General features: G+C 36.6%; 1 non-coding gene across 1 annotated transcript; it reads right to left on the reverse strand.

Annotated features, from left to right (window-relative positions):
* Positions 1-689: 689 nt before the first annotated feature.
* Positions 690-770, reverse strand: TRNAL-AAG (transfer RNA leucine (anticodon AAG)). Its single transcript has one exon. It is a non-coding gene; the product is annotated as a tRNA-Leu (tRNA).
* Between the last annotated feature and the right edge of the window lie 22,097 nt (positions 771-22,867).

Genomic DNA, 22,867 nt, shown 5'->3' on the forward strand with positions numbered 1-22,867 from the left:
GAGGGTCTTGTCGGAGCACCCCCAACTCCGGTTTAGACTTTCTTTGCAGGTCCCGACGGCGGTCGTGATCCCTTCGACTCCAGCTTCTCCGGCATCGGTGGAATTCTGCACCAACAATGAGGAAAGCGTGATAATAGTGTTATGGTGGTTCTAATGCTTAGCATGCCTTTTTATTGTTATATATTATAATTAGTATCATAATAATTTTATGGCATGTCAATTATATTATGCACATATATATTCATACACTACAAATTAACAAACTGCAGCTTGGAGCCATTATAATTGTGTTATAAGCAATGTCCAACAAGCATTACTTAACATTTTATAGTTTTAAAATTTAGTAGCTTTTGTATTAACACTTTTTAACATTATGTAGTTTTCTTATTTAGTATAAACTAATTCAATTGTATAAGTCATTTGATGGAACTAGGAGGAGCAGCCATCCAAAAAACAATAGAGAATAGGAATTTTAGTTTAATAATTTAAAATAAAATATCTTATAAAAGATTTTTTTTTTTAGTTGTCATCATTACATTATGACAAGAATATCCTTAAAAATGTGGTTTGATGGGTGATTTTATTTGAGCTTTTGAGTATCATTAGCTGCAGGGGCTACTCAACATAAAATATTTTAATTTTTTTGAATGTTTGCAGAGCAATTTTTTTCCTGAACAAAATCTTTGTTTTGTTGAGAGTGGGATTTGAACCCACGCCCTTTCGGACCAGAACCTTAATCTGGCGCCTTAGACCAACTCGGCCATCTCAACGATTGATGTTTCACCAGTCTATGGTGAAGATAAAACTTTTAATATTAGCTCAAGAACCCAGACAACCCATCTCAGTTTAGGGATGGCAAAGACAGCCCTAGCCGGATCATTTCGGAGATTAAAGCTCATCTCCCTCAACAATACGGACGACCGTGACTGCTGCTCGGTGCTCACTTTTCTCCGGGTTTCCGCTCTGCATGAACCCCGGTGCTTCCTTCGGAACCGTCATGTCGAAGAGATTGTGACGGAAGCAAAATCAGGGAGGTGTCACTAATTTAGGATATCTCTCGCTCTGCATTTTTTTTTTTTTTTTTTGGAAGCCAATAAACTACGGATTGGGTTTATGAATCAAGGTATTACGTGTCAAAATTTGAGAAAGTTCGTGGCTGACTGCTAATTTGCTTTCGACCTTTTCAGTTGCTGTTAAAAAAAAAAAAAAACTCAGTATCCAAAATTAAAGGACAGTTAGTTCTGTTCATTTTTATAATATTTATGCACACATTTTCAAAGTAAAAACTTGATCACCTGCTGCTAATGTTGACTAGCGTATATTACCATTTACCACTACGGTCCTTGACATAAAACACTTCTTTCTCAAATGCGCGGAATGATGGGTTCTCCCCTTCCGGACTAAATAAAACTAACAGATTTTAAGTAGATGATTGCATTTGATATCTCCCAAAATTTTCTTTCTCAGCCATTATTAAGTTTTGATTTATTAATCCCGTTACTCTAAACCAGTATTGGTAATGCATCACATCAGCAAATCATTATCGCCAAATGCCGAGACACGGTTTGATTGTAGCCTGCGGCCTGTGGGGGAGTAAATGGTCATTTCCCTTGGATCACCTTTTCGTCCTACGCAGCGTTTTGCGGTTCCCAGGAATAAAATAATATTTTATTCAGCAGACCAACTCATCCATCTGGATTTTTTTTTAAAATATATTTTTTTTAATATTTATTTCTAAATCTATCCCCACCCCTATCTTATTTTCAAAAATGTGGCACTTCAGCTCGTACGCAGTGAAATCATATATTGAACATGCGATTTCGAACTTGAAATCGTATGTTAGAACGTATGCACAATTATATGTTGAATATTCGATTTTGAACTTGAAATCGCATGTTGGAGCGTATGTATAGTGGAGAACGCGCAATCAAAAATCGATGAAATACAAAGGATCGCATGGCGTGTTATCCATCATAAGATTTATGCTGTCCAATTGCACCTAGTGCATGAATATGGAGCCAAGCGAGAGCGGCGATGGCACGGGTGAGAACTTCATCGGAGCCGAAGGAGGAGGAGGGGGGGAGGCATGGGGTGCGGGCATAGGGGCCGAGGGAGGGGGGTCGTGGGGGGCATGGGGTGCGAGTGCCGAGCCAAGGGGGAGGGATGGGTTTGTGTTCTCACAGAGCGATGGGGGGCATGAGGTGCGGGCTTCATTAGGGCAGAGGGGGGATGTGGCACAGATAGGTAGCCATGGCGATTGGGAGGTTCAAGTATGGGGCTCGAAAGGAGGGTGCGAAGGCGTGACGGTCGGACAGAGATGCCACGGGTGGTGCGTTGGAGGGGGGATGGGTGCGGATCGGCCACTAAGAGAGAGGGGGTGGGGTTTGGGTTTTGGGGGGAGCAGAAAAATGAAAAGAAAAGAAAGATTACAAATAAAATATCATTATTTGATTAATAATAAAATATTATTATTTTATTAGTAATAATATATTATTATTTGATTAATAATAGTATATTATTATTTGATTAATAATAAAATATTATTATTTGATTAATAATAAAATACTATTATTTAGTACTAATAAAATATCATTATTTGATTAATAATAAAATATAATTATTTGATTAGTAATAAAGTATTATTATTTGATTGATAATAAAATATTATTATTTGAGTATTAATAAAATATCATTATTTGATTAATAATAAAATATTATTACTTTATTAATAAAAAATATTATTATTTCATTAATAATAAAATATTATTATTTGATTAATAATAAAATATTATTATTTAAGTAACATTAAAATATTATTATTTGACTAATAATAAATATTATTATTTTATTAATAATAAAAATAATATAAATACGATGTCATAGAATCGTGGATCAGCTCCCTTATTATTAATCAACTCCAACTTTTGATTGGCTTGTTGGGAATAGTATTCCAAAGCCAATCGTCAGCCTGTTGACGGTTGTATTTATTTTTTATATTGTACATGAATTATGAATTAATAAAAATTATTTTGGTATTTTTCATCACAAAATATTTCATCTTCAAATGAACTCCAATGTTGTGGTGAAGTCCTTAGAACTATTTAGACTCGACAAAGAAGGATTTGTCGTTTAGTCCTTAAATCTGTTCGCGATCAAATGATACGTTGTTACCAAGGACGACAACGTTTATCAAGCATAGGTCGTTGTGTGCCATATAGGTTGGTTGTCCTCTTAACCAATGAGTGTGGAGACACTGGTATGGCTTACAGGTGAGATGTAAAGGTACATCTGCACTGAACATGATCAACTCCGAAGCTATTTCTACTGTCAAGATTTGCTCCGATGGAATATGAGTATAAATATCCCTCCGACCTGAGACCGCCACGGTGACTTGCAAGCAACTCACTGCACTTAGGCACTGGACTACCTGAATTTTTAATTCAGTGACGGAAGGCTGCTGAGTGTAGTCAAGTACTTGATTTGTCGGTGCGTGTGTCAAGATGGGATTGACCACTCCAGTTTAGGAGCTGTGTACAGTCGTGTTTCAATTTAGCAAAATCTTGACCAGGATAATCCTTGTGAGGAGTCACAGGACTGTTTGAGTTGAGCACGATTCGGATGATCTGATCAGGGTTGACAGTTTAACCCTGAGTCATCCTAAACATAGGGGTCAAAAGGATGAATTATACAGTAACCATATTCATGTAGGTTCTAAGTGTTGCGATTGCGACTCTTCGACCTATCCGGACGTCGGGTACCATTGCTAGATGGTCACTTCGATTAGTACAGGAATTGGTTCCTATGCTACCGGCTTAGGTTCGAACCTGCGGGGTCACACACATTAGAGGTTCCTATCTGATCTGATGGCTGAGGTAGAATCCTACATGTTTGAGACTCAGTGATCGAGAATCAGGATTCTCTGATCACGAGTTTCACACATTATGGGTACTGGGGTCAAGAGTCCCACTGGTTGGAATTTTTTGATCAGGGTTACATATCGATGAATTCTGATGCCTGATTGCCCATCAGATTTGGACTCAGTATTTATGAAAGGTTTAATTAGTGATTTGATCGCTAATTAACTCAATTTGATTGAGTAATTATTTTTGGATCAAGTCCAATTGAATTGGATTCAGTTGGATTTGACCTGATTAGGTTAAGAGTTGACCTAATCATCGAGATGGTTTGGTCCCTGATTTGATCAGGGATTGGGCTTAATCAATTCTTGATTTGATTAGGATTTTATTGAGCCTAATTAAGCCTAATTTAGTTAGATTTAAATTAGTCTAATTGGACCTAACTTATTTGGTTCAATTAGGTTGGTTTAAATAATTAAACCACCTTGACCCAATCTCCATGCTCCACCTCACTTCCATTGCACCCATTTGAATTCATGAGAAGGAACTTCTCATGAATTTTTTTCTCATGCCAAGCCCTCTCCACGCCCCACTTTAATGTGCCAAATGAATGGATAAGGATGATTGGTTGGCCATTCAAATTCAAAATAAAGTTTGAATTTGAATGGGCAATCAATCTTTGCACCTTATCCCTTTTTTTTACGTCCCATTTATTACATGAGAAAAGATTTTTCATGAAATCACTCCATGCATAATTTAAGCCATGCCTCATGTCTTTAGTAGATAAGAGATGAGTTGGTGTCCATTTGAATTCAAAATTTGATTTGAATTCAAATGTGCAATTACTCATCTTTATCCTTTCTTTTGGATAAGACGTTTGACGTTGTTATAAAAGGAGGAGAAGAGTGGGGCGTGCAAGATGAAGATTTTTGGAAAAAAATTCTGGGGTGTGAAAAGTCTTGTGCGTGAGAAGAAAGTCTATATCCTTCCAAGAGAAAAGAAAGAAAGAAAGAAAAGTGGGTGCAAGGTTTCCGGTGAGTTCCCTAGAGTTTTAGCCTGGGGTTCGGAAAGTGAGAAAGTGAGCTACGAGTGTCGTGAGCCCACAAAATCTTAGAAAGATCTTCAACATCCTCTCAAGTACATTTGTTGATGATCTAGAGCATCCAAAGAATCGACAGACATCGATCGAAGGAGTTCGATCAGCATCGACCGTCAAAAAGATTCTACAACGAGCTAGCACTCGTGAGGAGTCCATCAGACCGGAAGCTTCGTGTGGACTATCCGCAGAGGCCAGACACGCTGTGTGGCTGCATCGTGATGATCAGACTCTTCCGACGGTGATCAGATTGCGGCGATCTACTACCCGCACAAAGGTATTGTGTTCTGAACACATTACAATAAAGTATTTATTGTTCAAATTCGAATTTCAAATTTAAATGCATGCATGCTATATATCATATTTAGATCCTAGTGTAGGATAAATTTATGTTAATTAATTAGATTAATTAATATTTTTTCACTGTAAAATCATGATTTTGAAAAAGTTTTAAAATTACCATTTTACCCCTGCACTGAATTTCTCCACAAATGATATCAGAGCAGGTTCTTAGATATGATATATATATTTGCATGCGTAGATTAAGTTATAATCTAAAAGTTTAAATTTAAAATTTAAAATTCAAATTTAAAATTTGAATTTTGAAAGTTGTTCGAAATTCAAAATTTAAAATTTTGAAATTCAAAATTTGAATTTTGAATTTTGAAATTTGAAATTTGAAATTCAAAATTCAAAAAAAATTGAAATTCAAAATTTGAAATTTAAAATTTGGTTGAAATTTCAAATTTGAAATTCAAAATTTAAAATTCAAAATTTGAAATTCAAAATTTGAAATTCAAAAATTTAAAATTTATTTAAAATTTGAAATTCAAAATTTAGAATTTAAAATTTGAAATTTGAAATTTAAATTTTGAAATTGATATATTTAGATATACTTGATTCAAGTAGCAAGTAATCGAATTGGGTTGGTTGCCATGGCTGTCCGATCATAGGAGAAAAGCAGGGTTTAAAGGTCCTCTCCTCTCATTCGATGGGGTCTCCTATGGCGGTAGGGGTGTCGCTGCAATTATATCCCATGCAGATGAAGCAGCGAAAGGAATTAATTGTAAAGTTTCAATTATGAAATTTATCATGAATATGTTAGATTAGATCTAAAAGAATATTCATGATTTATTTTGATTGAGTTATTTTCTGTTATGTAATTAGCAATAGGATTGCTATTTATGAAATATGCTGATCTATTTGTGAAATAAGTCAACATATTTGGTGAATAGAAAATAAAACCTTTCAAATTTGAAAATTATTTTCGAAATGCCAAACCCTGACCCATCAGCCTAAATACTTAAGAATTAAGTGTTGTCTAGTAGGTCTAGAATTATGAATTAAGACCTAAGACAATTGCATAAACTTGTGGGTCAATGGGTTAGATGGATTAGGTCCATAATTGGGTTAGACCTAAGGTTAGCTTAAAGAAATGGACTAAATTAGAGTAATTGGTCAAATCTAATCAAAAGTTGAATTAGATTAGGTCAAGGATACTCTAGACTCAACTCCAATAGTTGTAGTTGAATGGGTCCATGTCTTTAACTAGACCAAGATGGACTTAATTCATGGCTACGCAGTGGAACCCTATTTAATAAGTTGATCAAATTAAAACTAATGAACCGGTTGGTGTCTAAGGTAAGTTTGGCAGTTTGACCAGTGATTTTTAAGCGAGAGCTACTCGCAGTGATTCGATCTCTGACGAGTTAATGGCATATCCCCACCACTGATCTCACTTACCTGGCCAACCTAGTGAATTAGATTTTGATTAGATCACTTTGTGATTAGGGCTCACCCATGTCATTAGGTAAATCAGTTTGACTGATTTAGGTGCTCCTAATGCTGGCTTAATTAAATCTTTTTAATCTGACTTGGTGAAGTCAGTGGGAGGATTGAAATTGGCTAGTAATTTATCTTCTCATCTATTTTTTAATAAAATCTTTAAAAATTATTAGGTCCTAAAAATGATTAAGTTATATTGATAACTAAGTCATAGCCTCCCATTAAGTGAGTGATAATGAGTCCATTAGTTTAATAATCATTGGAGGCCCAAAGGTCTGGTGCTTATTGACTAATGAAATTATCATTCATAATATGATAATTTAGTTTGAGTCTTTCTGATGGTGGTCAGGTTGGTCGGCCAAAGTCGGGCCTGATCATTTATTGATCCAATTCATCAAATCAATCATGTTAATGGTTGGACCTAACCAGATCTTTTCAGTGGAGGCCAAAGCCTACTGATTAGGTTCTGGGGCAAAATCAATTACTAGAAGTTATTTAGAGAAATGACTGGTTATGAACCTACCCATAGATGCACATGGGTTGACCAACCAAAGTTGGACTCGTGTGTAGTCTGTGTGGATTCTAGTATCCACTAAGGAATTAAAGTAATTTCTCGAATTGGAGATTGAGGCTATCAGTTCATAAAAATACTGGAAAAAATTTTAGACTAAAGTCCAAGTCTTTAGTATTTATAATTTATATACTAATTGAGGTCTGATTTTCTTTCTGCAGCTATGGCCACTACCATGTCGCTCCAATCATTATTAGATAATGACAAACTCATGGGACCTAATTTCGATAGCTGGTATCGAAAATTAAAAATCGTCCTTGAGCATGAGCGGATCCTTTATGTAGTAATGGATCCGACACCTGAGGAGCCAGCCCTGAACGTTAGAGGGACGGTTCGAGACACTTATCAGAAGTGGCTCAACGACCGCACCACCGTTCGGTGCATTATACTGGCGGTAATGAATGATGAGTTCAGCCGCAGGTTTGAGAACGTCCAGCCATAGGAGATGCTTCAAATGTTGAACGACTCCTTTGGCACGCCTGATGATGTTGAAAGGCACAAAACTAGTTGTACTATTTTCAATGCTCAAATGAGGGATGGAGCCTCAGTCACTGATCATGTACTGTACATGATCGAAATGATTGAGCGCCTAAGTAAATTGGGCTTTCTCTTGCACGAGCAGTTCGGTAAGGATACGATCCTTAATTCATTGCCCAAGTCCTTCCTCCCCTTCCTTACTCATTTTCAGATGACAAAGCCTGCAGTGAACTACCACGACTTGTTGGGGTTGCTATAGAACTTTGAGAAGGATCACCAGCTCCATAAGAGTTGGTGAATGTTGTGGGAGGGTCTTCTTCTGGTCGTCGACCCTTTAAGAAAGGGAAGAAGAAGAACAAGAAGAAGAAGAATAAGAAGGTGCAGCTGCATGCTGGGACGTCTGCATAGGGTCAGACTAAGAAGCGCAAGCCCGACCAGAGCCAGGTGGAGTGCTTCTTTTGCAAGAAGCAGGGGCACTGGAAGAAGAACTGTCCTCTATACATTGCCTCCCTGGATCCGAATAGGCCGAAGAAGAAGCAAGGTACTTATATGATAACACTTGCAACTTTTTATTTGTGATACTACTGCCTGGGTATTGGATACCGGAAGCCCTTATCATATTTGCAATTCGATGCAGGGTCTGCAGGTCAGTAGGAGATTTGATGAAAGCGAGAGATTCTGAACGTTGGAGATGGAAGCAAAGTTTCAGTTCTAGCATTAGAATCATGAACCTTGTAATCAATTCTCGAAACGTAATTCTAAGTGAATATCACTATTGTCAAGCTTTTTATTAAATATTATTTCTGTAGGCCTTTTGGCATGAACGGTTATCAATTTTTAATAAAAAAAATATTTGCAATATCATTTTGAATGGTGTTACAATGTTTATTGGACAACTTAATAATGAAATTTACTTTCTATCACAACCTGTTAATGTGGTTCAAACCTTCGGTAAATGCACTAGAATAGATAATGTGTCAGAAGTCTACCTTTGGCACTGTAGGCTAGGTCATATCAATAAGAACAGGATAAACAGTTGGCTCAAGAAGGAATTCTTAAGTAGGTGATTGTGAATCACTTCCAACCTATGAGTCCTGTCTTAGTAAAATGATAAATCACCTTTTATTGGAAAAGGTGAGTGAGCCAACGAACTCTTGGGTCTGGTACATTCTGATGTATGTGGACCCATGAGCTCAAGTCAAGAGGTGATATTTCTACTTCATAACCTTCACAGATGACCTATCGAGGTATGGGTATGTCTATTTAATGAAGCATAAGTCGGAGTCATTTGAAATGGCCAAACTATTCCGAAATGAGGTAGAAAAATAAACTGAAAAGTGTATTAAAACTCTTCGATCTGATCGAGGAGGTGAATACTTTCCAATGATTTTCTGACATATCTTGGGGAGAATGGGATTCTCTCTCAGTGGACACCTCCTGGAACACCACAACATAATGGTGTGTCTGAAAAGAGGAATCGGACCTTGTTGGACATGGTTCGATTCATGATGAGGTTTGCTGGTCTGCCGATCTTCTCTGGGATATGCGCTCAAATCGGCTTGTTACCTTCTAAACAGAGTTTCGAGTAAGTCTGTAACCAAAACACCATATGATATATGGATAGGACGTAAGCCAGTACTCTCGCATCTTAGGTTTGGGGGTATCCGGCTTATGTTAAACATTTAATTACAGACAAGCTTGGACCTAGGTCTGACAAGTGTAATTTTATAGGGTACTCAAAAGAGACCAAAGGGTATTCTTCTACCTAGCTGATGAGCAAAAAGTGTTTGTAAGCCTTAAGACAATCTTTTTGGAAAAGAAGTTCCTTGGTGAAGGGACTATTGCCTCTAAGGTCGAACTTGACGATGTTCGGCAGGTGGAAAATCCGATGCAAGTTGCTGAACCTGAACCAGATTTGATTAGATCAGATCGGAGCCCATTGTTCAAGCACCCTTAAGACGATCTGGTAGAGTATCACGTCAACTGGACAATACTATGGTTTCTTGATCGAGATGATGATCCTATCGAACTTGATGAAAATGTGAGGATCCGATCACCTACATAGATGCAATGCAGAGACCCGACTCTGAGAAATGACTAGAGGCCATGAAATCCGAAATGGAGTCCATGAAGGTCAACAATGTGTGGACATTGGTTGACCCACTCGAAGGAGTAAAACCCATAGGGTGTAAGTGGGTCTTCAAGAGGAAGAGAGGCACGGATGAAAAGGTGGAAACCTATAAAGCCCGTCTGGTTGCCAAGGGATATCATCAACGTTATGGTATAGACTATGATGAGACGTTTTCTCCTGTGGCAATGCTCAAATCCATTCGGATTATGCTTGCGATAGCTGCCCATCTGGACTATGAAATCTGGCAGATAGATGTGAAGACAGCTTTCCTAAACGGAGAGCTGGATGAAGAGGTGTATATGATACAACCTAAAGATTCACATCCACAGATGAGTCTAAGGTATGCAGGCTACAGAGGTCCATTGATGGACTTAAGCAGGTATCCCGAGTTGGAACATATATTTTGATAGGACGATCAAGACGTATGGCTTCGTTAAGAACGGAGGAGAGCCCTACATTTATAAGTGGGCTAATGGTCTAGTAGTAGTATTTCTTATATTGTATGTGGATGACATTCTCTTAATCGGGAATGATGTCCCTGCATTACAGGAATAAAGATTTGGCTGTCGTCACAGTTCTCCATGAAGGATCTGAGAGAAGCTTCCTACATCCTAGGGATGAGGATCTATAGGGATAGATCTAAAAGGTTGCTTGGTTTATCACAGTCCACGTACATTGATACTATGCTGAAGAGGTTCAGCATGAAGAATTTCAAGGAAGGCTATCTTCCGATAGGCCATGAAATTTCTCTCTCGAAGAGGGATTGTCCAACAATACCTCAAGAGAAAGAGCGTATGGGTAGGATTTTATATGCTTCGGCAGTGGGATCTATCATGTACGTCATGACATGTACACGATCAGATATGGCATACTCAGTAGGGGTAGTGAGTAGATACCAATCTGATCCAAGAGAGAATCACTGGAAGGTTGTTAAAACCATCCTGAAGTATTTAAGAAATACTAAAGACCAGTGGCTTGTTTATGGTGAATCGGACTTGAGACTTATAGGGTTTACAGACTCTAGTTTTCAGTCTGATCACGATGACAGCAAAAGTGTGTCGGGATTTATTTTTACCCTTAATGGTGGGGCTATCTGCTGAAAAAGTTTTAAGCAGCACACAGTGGTTGATTCAGTTTGCGAGGCAGAGTATGTCGCTGCATCAGATGCTGCCAAAGAAGCGATATGGCTGAAAAAATTTATCACCGAGCTCGGAGTAGCACCCTCCCTTGTTGATCCAGTTCTACTCTACTGTGACAGCTCTGGAGCCATTGCTCAGACGAAGGAACCAAAGGCACACCAGCAGACGAAGCATATTCTGCGCCGCTACCATCTCATCGAGAAAATTATGGATCGAGGTGACATCGATCTTCAGAAGATCGACGGAAAGGAGAACCTGGCTGACCCATTCACTAAAGCCATTGCGGTGAAGGAGTTCGACAACTACAAGTCGAAGATGGGTATTAGATACTGCATCGATTGGCTTTAGACCAAGTGGGAGATTGTTGGGAATAGTATCCCAAAACCAATCATCAGTCTATTGACGGTTGTGCTTATTTTTTGTATTTGAATATGAATTATAAATTAATAAAAATTATTTTGACATTTTTCATCATAAAATATTTCATCTTCTAATGAACTCCTATGTTATGGTGAAGTCCTTAGGACTATTTAGACTCGACAAAGAAGGATTTATCATTTAGTCCTTAAATCTGTTCGCAACCAAATGATACGTTGTTACCAAGGACGATAACGTTTATCAAGCATAAGTCGTTATGTGCCATATAGGTTGGTTGTCCTCTTAACCAATGAGTGTGGAGACACTGGTATGGCTTACAGGTGAGATGTAAGGGTACATCTGCACTGAACGTGATCGACTCCGGAGCTATTTCTGCTGTCAAGATTTGCTCCGATGGAATATAGGTATAAATATCCCTCCGACCTAAGATCGCCATGGTGACTTGCAAGCAACTCACTGCATTTAGGCACTAGACTACCTGAATTTTTAATTCAGTGACGGAAGGCTGCTGGGTGTAGTCAAGTACTTGACTTGTCGGTGCGTGTGTCAAGATGGGATTGACCACTCCAGTTTAAGAGCTGTGTATAGTCGTGTTTCAATTGTGACCTGATCAGGGTAGTCCTTGTGAGGAGTCACAGGACTGTTTGAGTTGAGCATGATTCGGATGATCTGATCAGGGTTGACAGTTTAACCCTGAGTCATCCTAAACATAGGAGTCAAAAGGATGAATTATATAGTAACCATATTCATGTAGGTTCTGAGTGTTACAATTGCGACTCTTCGACCTATTCGGATGTCGGGTACCATTGCTAGATGGTCACTTCGATTAGTACAGGAATTGGTTCCTGTGCTACCAGCTTAGGTTCGAACCTGCGGGTCACACACATTAGAGGTTCCTATCTGATCTGATGGCTGATGTAGAATCCTACATGTTTGAGACTCAGTGATCGAGAATCAGGATTCTTTGATCATGAGTTTCACACATTATGGGTACCGGGGTCAAGAGTCCCACTGGTTGGGATTTTTTGATCAGGATTGCATATCGATGAATTCTGATGCCTGATTGCCCATCAGATTTGGACTCAGTATTTATGAGAGGTTTAATTAGTGATTTGATTGCTAATTAACTCAATTTGATTGAGTAATTATTTTTGGATCAAGTTCAATTGAATTGGATTCAGTTAGGTTTGACTCGATTAGGTTAAGAGTTGACCTAATCGTCGAGATGGTTTGGTCCTGATTTGATCAGGGGTTGGGCTTAATCAATTCCTGATTTGATTAAGATTTTATTTAGCCTAATTAAGCCTAATTTAGTTGGATTTAAATTAGTCTAATTGGATCTAACTTATTTGGTTCAATTAGGTTGGTTTAAATAATTAAACCACCTTGACCCAATCTCCATGCGCCACCTCACTTCCATTGCACCCATTTGAATTCATGAGAAGGAACTTCTCATAAATTTTTTTCTCACGCCAAGCCCTCTCCACGCCCCACTTTAATGTGCTAAATGAATGGATAAGGATGATTGGTTGGCCATTCAAATTCAAAATAAAGTTTGAATTTGAATGGATAATCAATCTTTGCACCTTATCTCTTTTTTTTACGCCCCATTTATTACATGAGAAAAGGTTTCTCATGAAATCACTCCATGCACAATTTAAGCCATGCCTCACGTCTTTAGTGGATAAGGGATGAGTTGGTGTCCATTTGAATTCAAAATTTGATTTGAATTCAAATGTGCAATTACTCATCTTTATCCTTTCTTTTGGATAAGATGTTTGACGTTGTTATAAAAAGAAAAGAAGAGTGGGACGTGCAAGATGAAGATTTTTGGAGAAAAATTCTGGAGCGTGAGAAGTCTTGTGCGTGAGAAGGAAGTCCATATCCTTCCAAGAGAAAAGAAAGAAAAGAAAGAAAAGTGGGTGCAAGGTTTCCGGTGAGTTCCCTAGAGTTTTAGCCTGGGGTTCGGAAAGTGAGAAAGTGAGCTATGAGTGTCGTGAGCCCACAAAATCTCAGAGAGATCTTCAACATCCTCTCAAGTACATCTGTTGACGATCTGGAGCATCCAAAGAATCGACAGACAGCGATCGAAGGAGTTCGATCAGCATCGGCCGTCAAAAGGGCTCTACAACGAGCTAGCACTCGTGAGGAGTCGATCAGATCGGGAGCTTCGTGTAGACTATCCGCAGAGGCCAGACATACTGTGTGACTATGTCGCAATGATCAGACTCTTCCGATGGTGATCAGATTGCGATGATCTACTACCCGCACAAAGGTATTGTGTTCTGAACACATTACAATAAAGTGTTTATTATTCAAATTCGAATTTCAAATTTAAATGCATGCATGCTATATATCATATTTAGATCCTAGTGTAGGATAAATTTATGTTAATTAATTAGATTAATTAATATTTTTCACTGTAAAATCATGATTTTGAAAAAATTTAAAATTATCATTTTACCCCTGCACTGAATTTCTCCACATGGCTACCAATCCAATCCTTGGTTATCGATCTTTACTTTGGCAACCTATCTTTATTGATCTTTATGTCTGCCAATCCGAAGCTCGTTGTATGAGTTTTGTTGGATCTAAAATGAATGATATTATCTGAAAAGCTTTTGAATATAATTATCGTTCAAATCAAATCTAATCAAATATTAAAATATAAAATATATTCAAATAAAATTTTTGTTCTCCGCAGCTAGCCCCCTCTGATATCATCTGCAGCTCCACCCACCCGCCACTGATCCATGCTCCTCTGACATCGTATTTGTATTATTTTTATTATTAATAAAATAATAATATTTATTATTAATCAAATAATAATATATTTATTAATAAAATAATAATATTTTATTATTAATCAAATAATGATATTTTATTATCAATCAAATAATAATTTTTATTATCAATCAAATAATAAAATATTATTATTAATAAAATAATAATATATTATTATTCATAAAGTAATAATATTTTATTAATAAAATAATAATATTTTATAATTAATCAAATAATGATATTTTATTAGTAATCATTTTTTTCTTTCGTTTCTCCATTCGCCCTGAAACCCAAAACCCCCCACCCCCTTTCCTTGCCTCCGACGACCGACCCCCACCCACCCCCCCTCCGACATGCCACCCGCGGTACCTTCGCCCGATCGCTACTCCTCCACACCCTCCACCCTGAGCCCCACGCCTGGCCTCTCCACTACTATGGCCGCCTATCTACGCCACACCTCCTTTGGCCCCTACGCCTGCACCCCATGCCCCCCCACGCCGCATCCTGTGCCTCCTACCACCCTAGCACCTAGGGATGGCAATGGGTAGGATTTGGATCGAATATTATACTATCCATCCCCAAATTCGAACTTAATATTCTATATCCAAATCCTATCCGATACCCGATCCGATAAAAAAAAAGATACCCATTCTCATGCTCAATATGTTCGGAGATACCCACAGGTAATCCATTTCTCCATATCCAACCCATACCCACCCCATGCCTATCCCATACCCAAAAAAAGATAAACAATCAAAATAATTTTATGCATATTATCAATCAAAATAAAATTATCAATTCAACATATAATATAATTTATAAGTCTAAATTAATAGAAATCAAATATAGAAATAGAAAAATAATTCAGCATAGAACATATAAATAATCAAAATAATTTTATGCATATTATCAATCAAAATAAAATTATCAAAACAGAATTATAAATATATATATTCGGATATGGGTTCGGATATTACCCATACCTGTAGGTTCGGGTCGGATTCGGATTCGAGTTTGGGTAGAAAATAGCACTATCTATATCCTACCTATACCCATGCTATAGTTTTTGGATTTTACCCAAACCTGGTCAAACCTTATTTTTTGAGTTTGATTGGATTTGGGTAGGGTGCATACCCATCGGATCAAGTCGATTATGCCATCCCTACTGATGCCTCTACTCTCCCTCCCCCTCGGCCCAGCGAAGCCTGCACCCCATCACTCCATGCGAACACAAACCCACCCCCTTGGCCCCGGTGCTCACATCCCATTCCCCCTGCAACCCCATGCCCCCCCCCACCCCCTACTCCCGCACCCCACACCTCCCCCTTGAAGGAAAAACGGATAGTTCCATGCATGCAATTTTAAAATTTTTAGTAGAACATGATAGATTAAATCATTTAATCTAAATTGCATGCAAGAGATCTAATCTAAAGTATCATGCTAGGATCAATAACATGATCAAATATGCAATTAAAATCTAAAATTAATGATAACCCGCATCGATCACATCGATATCCTGGATCAGATCTAACAATTAGATCTTGATCTGATGAGTTTAGAACTCATTATCTATGTACGGATCGATGAACACTACTGTTGATCACATGGATCTGTAGTTTTGCTCGATGCCGTATAGCCGCACAGGATGTCCAATCTCTACAGAAAGTCCACACGAAGCCCTCAGATCGATCAACCTTCACGGGAGTGCTAGCTCGTGTAGAAGACTTCAGGATTGCTAATTTGATTCTCCTTCTTCGATCAACTCTAATCCTTTTGATGTCAAAGATGGACTAATGGAGGATGTAAGCGATGGAAGAAAATTAGAGAAAAGACCTTTTCTCTGATCTGATTTCTCTCTCCCAAAAATCCTAAATACAAGGGCTAGAACTCTCACCCAAGAAGAGATGATCTCCTCTAAAATCACATGCCAACACCTTGGCCGCCCACCCTAGATCCTCACAACCCAAAACCTATGTTCACCCCCCTCTCTCTCAGATATCTCACAGTGAGATTTTTTGATCTGATCGGCGCACCCAAAAAAGATATTTTTATGATTGCCGAACAAGAGAGATTTTGAATAAGATTAGGACTTGTTTGAATTTAAATTCAAAATCCTTTGAATTCTAACTCAACTAGTCTTTATCCACATCCATTTCCATCCTAAGAAGGGCCGAATAAGAGGTGTGGGCATAGAAAAATCATCGGGAGCACTCTCCTTTTGTCACACAAAAAGAGTCCTTCACAAGGTGGCTGGTGGGTGGTTTGAATAGGATAAGGATTAGGATTTTGAATTCAAATCCTTTTGAATTCAAATTAAAACCAACTCTTCCTTATCCATGGTGGGCAACAACAATGGGCTCTTGTTGGAGTTTCTCTCACGCACAAACTCATTTTGTATGATGAGAAGTGGCATGGAGAAAAGAAGGTGGCGGATGGGAGAAGTCCAACTAGTTTGGACTCTAGGGTTTTGTTTATTTGGTTCTAAATTAGATTTCATCCAAACCCAATTAGTCTAGGTCCAAATTAAGATGAGTTAACCTAATCTAATTAGGCACCCAAACTCCTAATCTAATTAGGAATAGATTGAATCTAAGTTCTGATCAAATCGGGGAAAATTCTTTCTTAGCGATTAGGTCATTCCATAACCTAATCGGATTCGATCTAATTGAATCTAATTCAAGTAGGCTTGATCCAAACTTTAATACTCAATCAAATTAAGCTAATCAGCAATCTAATTGCTAATTATTCCTTCAATAATTTACTAACCCTTAGCGAATGAATTTATTACAACTATTGCACGAGATTGATCATCCATCGCATTGATGATTTTATCTTTGAATGATTCTTAATCATCGATCAGTCAATTGATCAGAGAGGAACTTCTAATGCATGTGACCCTATAGATTCAAGCCTAGGCCAATAGCATAAGAACAACTTCTTGTACTAATCGATGTAACCATTTAGTAATAGGATCCGACGTTCAGATAGGCCGAATGTATGCAAAGCATCATCCAAGAATCTATTGGCATGTGGTTACCATATAATTCATCCTTTTGACCTTAATACTAAAGGTGACTTAAGATTTGACTGTCAATCCTAAAATAGTTAATCATATTGTATTTCAATCTTTTAAATCTATTACATAGATTATCCGAGCTCAGATTTTACTAAATTAAAATACAGTGATGCATTAACTCCTGAATTCGGAGGAGTCAATTCCATCTTGACTCGCACACCAACTATCACAAGTATTTGACTATACCCAAAAATCTTTCATCATTGAATTAAAAATTTTGGTAGTCTGATACCAAAGTATAATGAGTTGCTTGTAAGTCATCTTGATGATCTTAGGTTGGAGGGACACTTATTCCCATACCCTTTGTAAGCTACTCTTGACAGCAGAGTGCTCCGCAGTTGGTCATGTTCAATGAGATGTACTCCTACATCTCACTTGTATGCCATACTAGTATTTTCACACCACTTAGTTATAAGGACAACCAATGCATATGGTACACAACGACCTATACTTGATAATCGCTATTATCCTAGTAATAGCATATAATTTGATCATGAACAAATTTAAGAACTATGCAATAAATCCTCCTTTATCGATCAAAAATGGTCCTAAGGATTTCATCACAACACAGGAGTTCATTAGAAGATATAACCTTATGATGAAAAAGTCAAATAACTTTTATTAATGATTAGTTTATACATATTTATAATTCGCATAATTGTCAAATAATTGGCTTTACGATATAATTTCTAACAACTCTCACTTGGACTAAGGCCAATCGATATAGTATCATATAGCTATCTTCGATTTATAATCATCGAATTTCTTGATATCGAGGCTTTAATAAATAGGTTTGTCAGGTTCTCCTTTCCATCGATTTTTTAAAGATCAATGTCACCTCGATCTATAATTTTCTGGATAAGGAGGTAGCAATGCAGATGTACTCGGTAAGCTGATAGAACTTCGATTCCTTGGCTTGAGCTATGGCTCTAGTGCTGTATAGTATAGCACAATCATCAATAAAGGGTGCCACTCCGAGCTCACCAATGATCTTTCGCAACTACACAGCTCCACTTCGAGATCACCAATGATCTTTCGCAATTACATAGCTTCCTTCGCAGCATCGAATGCTGTGATGCATTCTACCTCACAAAAAAAATTGGCTATAGTGTTCTGCTTGAAACTTTTCTAGCAGATTGCTTCATCATTTAGGGTATAACTATTTTTTGACATGCACTTGCCATCATCATGATCTTACTGAAAATCGAAGTCTATAAACTCCATATGTTTTAAGTCAGATTTTCTATAATTGAACCACTTATCCTTAGTATTTTTCAAATACTTAAGGATTATCTTTCAATGGTTCTCATCCGGATCAAACTAGTATCTACTTACTATCCCTAGTGAGTATACCATATCCGATTTTGTATATGTCATGGCATACATAATAGAATAAATTCTATTATACACTCTCTCTCTCTTGAGGAGAAGTAAAATAATTTCTCTTCAAAAGAAAATTTCATGACCTATCGAGAGATAGCCTTAATGAAATTTTTCATGCTGAACTGCTTCAGTACGATATCAATGTACATAGATTGGGATAACCTAAGCAGCCTCTAAGATCTATTGTCATAGATCTTCATTCCTAAGATGTAGGATGTCTTTCTCAAGTCTTTCATGGTGAACAATGATGACAGCAAAATCTTTTTCTCTATAATATAAGAGATGTCATTCTCAATTAAGAGAATTTCATCTACATACAAAATAAGAAATACATTTACAGAACTATTAACCCATTTGTATATGCAAGGTTCTTCTTCATTCTCAACGAAGCTATATGTTCCAATTACTTATCATAACACATGTTTTAACTTCGAGATATTAAGCATTGCTATAGAAAAAAATATCTCGTCATAGTCAATACTATAATGTTGACGATATTTTTTTGATAATCAGATGGACTTTTTAGGCCTCTACTTTCTGTCTGTGCCCTTTGATCTTTTTAAAGATCCACTTACATCCTATGGATCTTATCCCTTTAAGTGAATCAACTAATGTCTATATATTGTTGATCTTTATGGACTTCATTTCGAAATCATGACTCTAAGCCACTTATCGAAGTCAGACTTCTACATTGCATCCATGTAAATGATCATATCATTGTTCTCATCGCGTTTAATAGAATCACATCCCAGATCTAGAAACTGAAGCATCTGTCCGGTTGACGCAGTATTTTACCGGATCTCCTTAATGGTGCCTCTACAATGAGCTTCAGATTTGATCTAATCAAATTTGATTCTATGGGTTCACTGGATTGTATCGATTTTTCTACCTATCAAACTTCATAAGTTTAACTTAAGTAGCATCAGTTCTTTCACTAAAGAATCTTTTTTTAAAAAAGAATACCAAACAACTTTTGTTCTTTAAGAAGATAGAAATAATATTCTTTAGTTTTCTTGAGATATCCTACTAAGTAACACTTATCGGATCGGGGTTCAAGCTTATCGATCTATAAATGCTTGATATAAGCCGGACACCTCCAAACCCTAAGGTAAGAGAGTATCGACCTATGTCAGTCCATATCTCATATGGTATCTTTGCGACTGATTTGCTCGAAACCTTGTTCAGAACATCACAAATAGTCTCAAGAGTATAAATCCAAATGAAAACTGACATATTTACAAATCTCATCATGGACCAAACCATATCCAATAAGATTTGATTCCATTGAGAAAGAATCACATCCTCTTCTAGATATATCAAGAAACTCATTAAAATAGTATTCTCTCCTTCGATCTAATCAAAAAATTTTAATACTCTTCTCAATTTGTTTGTCTACCTCATTACGAAATCATTTGAATATTTCAAATAATTCAGATTTATGATACTCATGTTCATAGGTCCAATACATCAATATGTACTAGATTTAGAACATCACTGGCTCGTTTATTTTTTTCAATAAAAGATGACTTGATTATCTTACCAAGGAGATAGGACTCACAGATCGACAATAATCCACAATTATTAACTTTGAGGATTACCTCCTATTCATCCTATTCTTATTTATATGATCGAGTCTATAATGCTAAAGATAGGTATCTGTAACATTATCTACTCTAGAATGTTTGTTTATTACATACATTATACTAACAGACTATGACCATTTATAAATACCATTTCTTAATTGTCCATACATGATTTTGATATCATTCATAATGATATCTTAAAAATTATTTTATATTGATAATGTAAATCTATCCTTGACCAAAAAGCCTACAAAAATTATATTCATAAAAAATATAGACAATAGTGATAATCACTGAAATGATATTATTTAAATTGAAAATAAGCTCGACAATTCTTAAATCTAGGATTGGAGCATATTTCCATCTCCAAGTTCAAAAATCTCTAGCTGTTTCTTAGCTTTCTATTAATCTGAAATCCTTGCAATAAATTACAGATTTGGACACTTAGTATTCAATACCCAGATAGTAGTATCACAGATAGAAAAATTACAAGATATTATCATATAAGTACCTTGTTCAGTAACTATTTATTGATTTCTCTTCATTAATCTGTTTGGATCAAGGGACTCTGCCAGACTCGGATTAACCTTAGACTCCTTTGTCAGTTTGGGCTTCACAGCCAAAGCATGACTCACTTGCACTTTCTTTCTCATTCTTTTCTCTAAGGACTGACACTCCGCTGAAGACACATCCTTAAAAGTGCCAAAGGACTCCATCAACATTTAAAGAATTTTCTTTGACTGAGCATCTTCAAATTTACAACTAAATTCATTGTTCATTGCTATCCTCATAATATACCGCATCATGGTTTGATCATTTAGCCACTTCTAATAAATATCTTTGATCACATCACGTGCATTGGGCACGAAAACATCAGGTGCTGGATCTATAATGATATACAAAATCCATTCATGCTCTAAAATTAATTATAACTTTCGATACCAACTATCAAGGTTGGATCCTATAAGCTTGTCACTGCCCAACAGTGAGCGAAGCAAAATACTATTAGCCATAATTGAAAGGAAAAATACAAGGCCTCTATGTATATGAATTCATTAAGCTTAAAAATTTAGACTTTAGTCTAAAGATTTTTTCACTATTTTATATGAACTGATAGTCTCTACCTCCACTTCGATGAATTATCTTAATTTCTTAACGGATACTAGAATCCACATAGACTGCATACAGAACTGAGTATGCCTTGGCCAACTCATATGCATCTATAGATAGGTTTTCAACCAATTATTTTGCTAAATAACTTCTAATAATTGGTTTTGCCCTAGATTTTATTTTAGTAAGCTAAGGGCCTCCACTGAAAGTTTCGATTAGGTCCAACCATTAACATGAATCTACTAATGATTCTAACAATGTATAATTAGGCTCGAGTATAGCTCGATCAACCTGACCATCCATCAGAGAGACTCGACTGAATCATCATATTATGAATGATAATTCCAATAACAGATGAGCATCAGGCGTATGGTGCCTTCAATGAATATCCAACTAATGGACACATTATCACCCAACTTAATGGGAGGCTATGATTTAGTTATCCTTATAACTAGCTCATTTTATGGATCTAAAAATTTAAAAATTTTGATTAAATATTTTAAAAAAATAGAAGAGACTGATCGGTTAATCATGATCCTCCCACTAACTTCATCAACTCAGATCAAAAAAGACTAGATACAAGTTGGTCCAACTGACAAGTCGAAAATCCTCCCACTAACTTCATCAAGTCATGAAAATGACTACAAACAAGTCATACTAGGAGCACCTAAATCAGTCATACTGATTTTTTAATTAGTATGAGTCAATGCCTAATCATTAAGCGATCTGATTAAAACATAATTTATCCTGTTGGTCAGGTAAGTGAGATCGGTGGGAGGAATAGGTCATTAACTCACTATAAACTCAATCTATATGAGTAGCTCTTAATTAATGACCATCGATCAAAACTGTCAAACTTATTTTAGATATCAATTGATTAATTATACTTCAATTCAACCAACTTATAGACTTGGGTTTGACCGTAGAGCTAAAGATTGAGGTCCATCTTAGTCTAATCAAAGATATGGATTTTGACCAACTACAACTATTATATTAGTTTTAAAAATTTTTGATTTAATCTAATTTCTCTATTTAGTCTATTTAATCTTAAGTCTAACCCAATTAAGAAGATCTGATCAAGCTAGCCCATAAACCCACTATCCTATGTTTTGTATGAATATCATTAGATCTTTAATTCATAATTCTGGATCTAATTGGTTCAACTTAATTCTCAATTAAGTTTATAATCAACATAAGTTTAGATTTAGATTTGAAATAATTTTAATTTTATAAATATTTCATAACTTTTTTATGCAAAAAAATTTTAGTTCTGAAACTGGGTCGGCTTATCTCTGGATAGAGCCGGCTCAATACGGTGGATCGACTAAGTCTAATACTTGATCGACTAACTATAAGTGAATAGTAACTATTACTATTCAAACTAGAGCAACTGGATCTGCTCAGTCAACACTGAGCTGACTAACCCAGGGGACTAAGTCGGCTCAGTTCAAAATTGAGTCAGCTCAGATTGCGTGCTAGTAGGTTTCAGGATTTCAG

The sequence above is a fragment of the Elaeis guineensis genome, chromosome 11, assembly GCF_000442705.2.
Source record: "Elaeis guineensis isolate ETL-2024a chromosome 11, EG11, whole genome shotgun sequence".
Classification (NCBI taxonomy): domain Eukaryota; kingdom Viridiplantae; phylum Streptophyta; class Magnoliopsida; order Arecales; family Arecaceae; genus Elaeis; species Elaeis guineensis.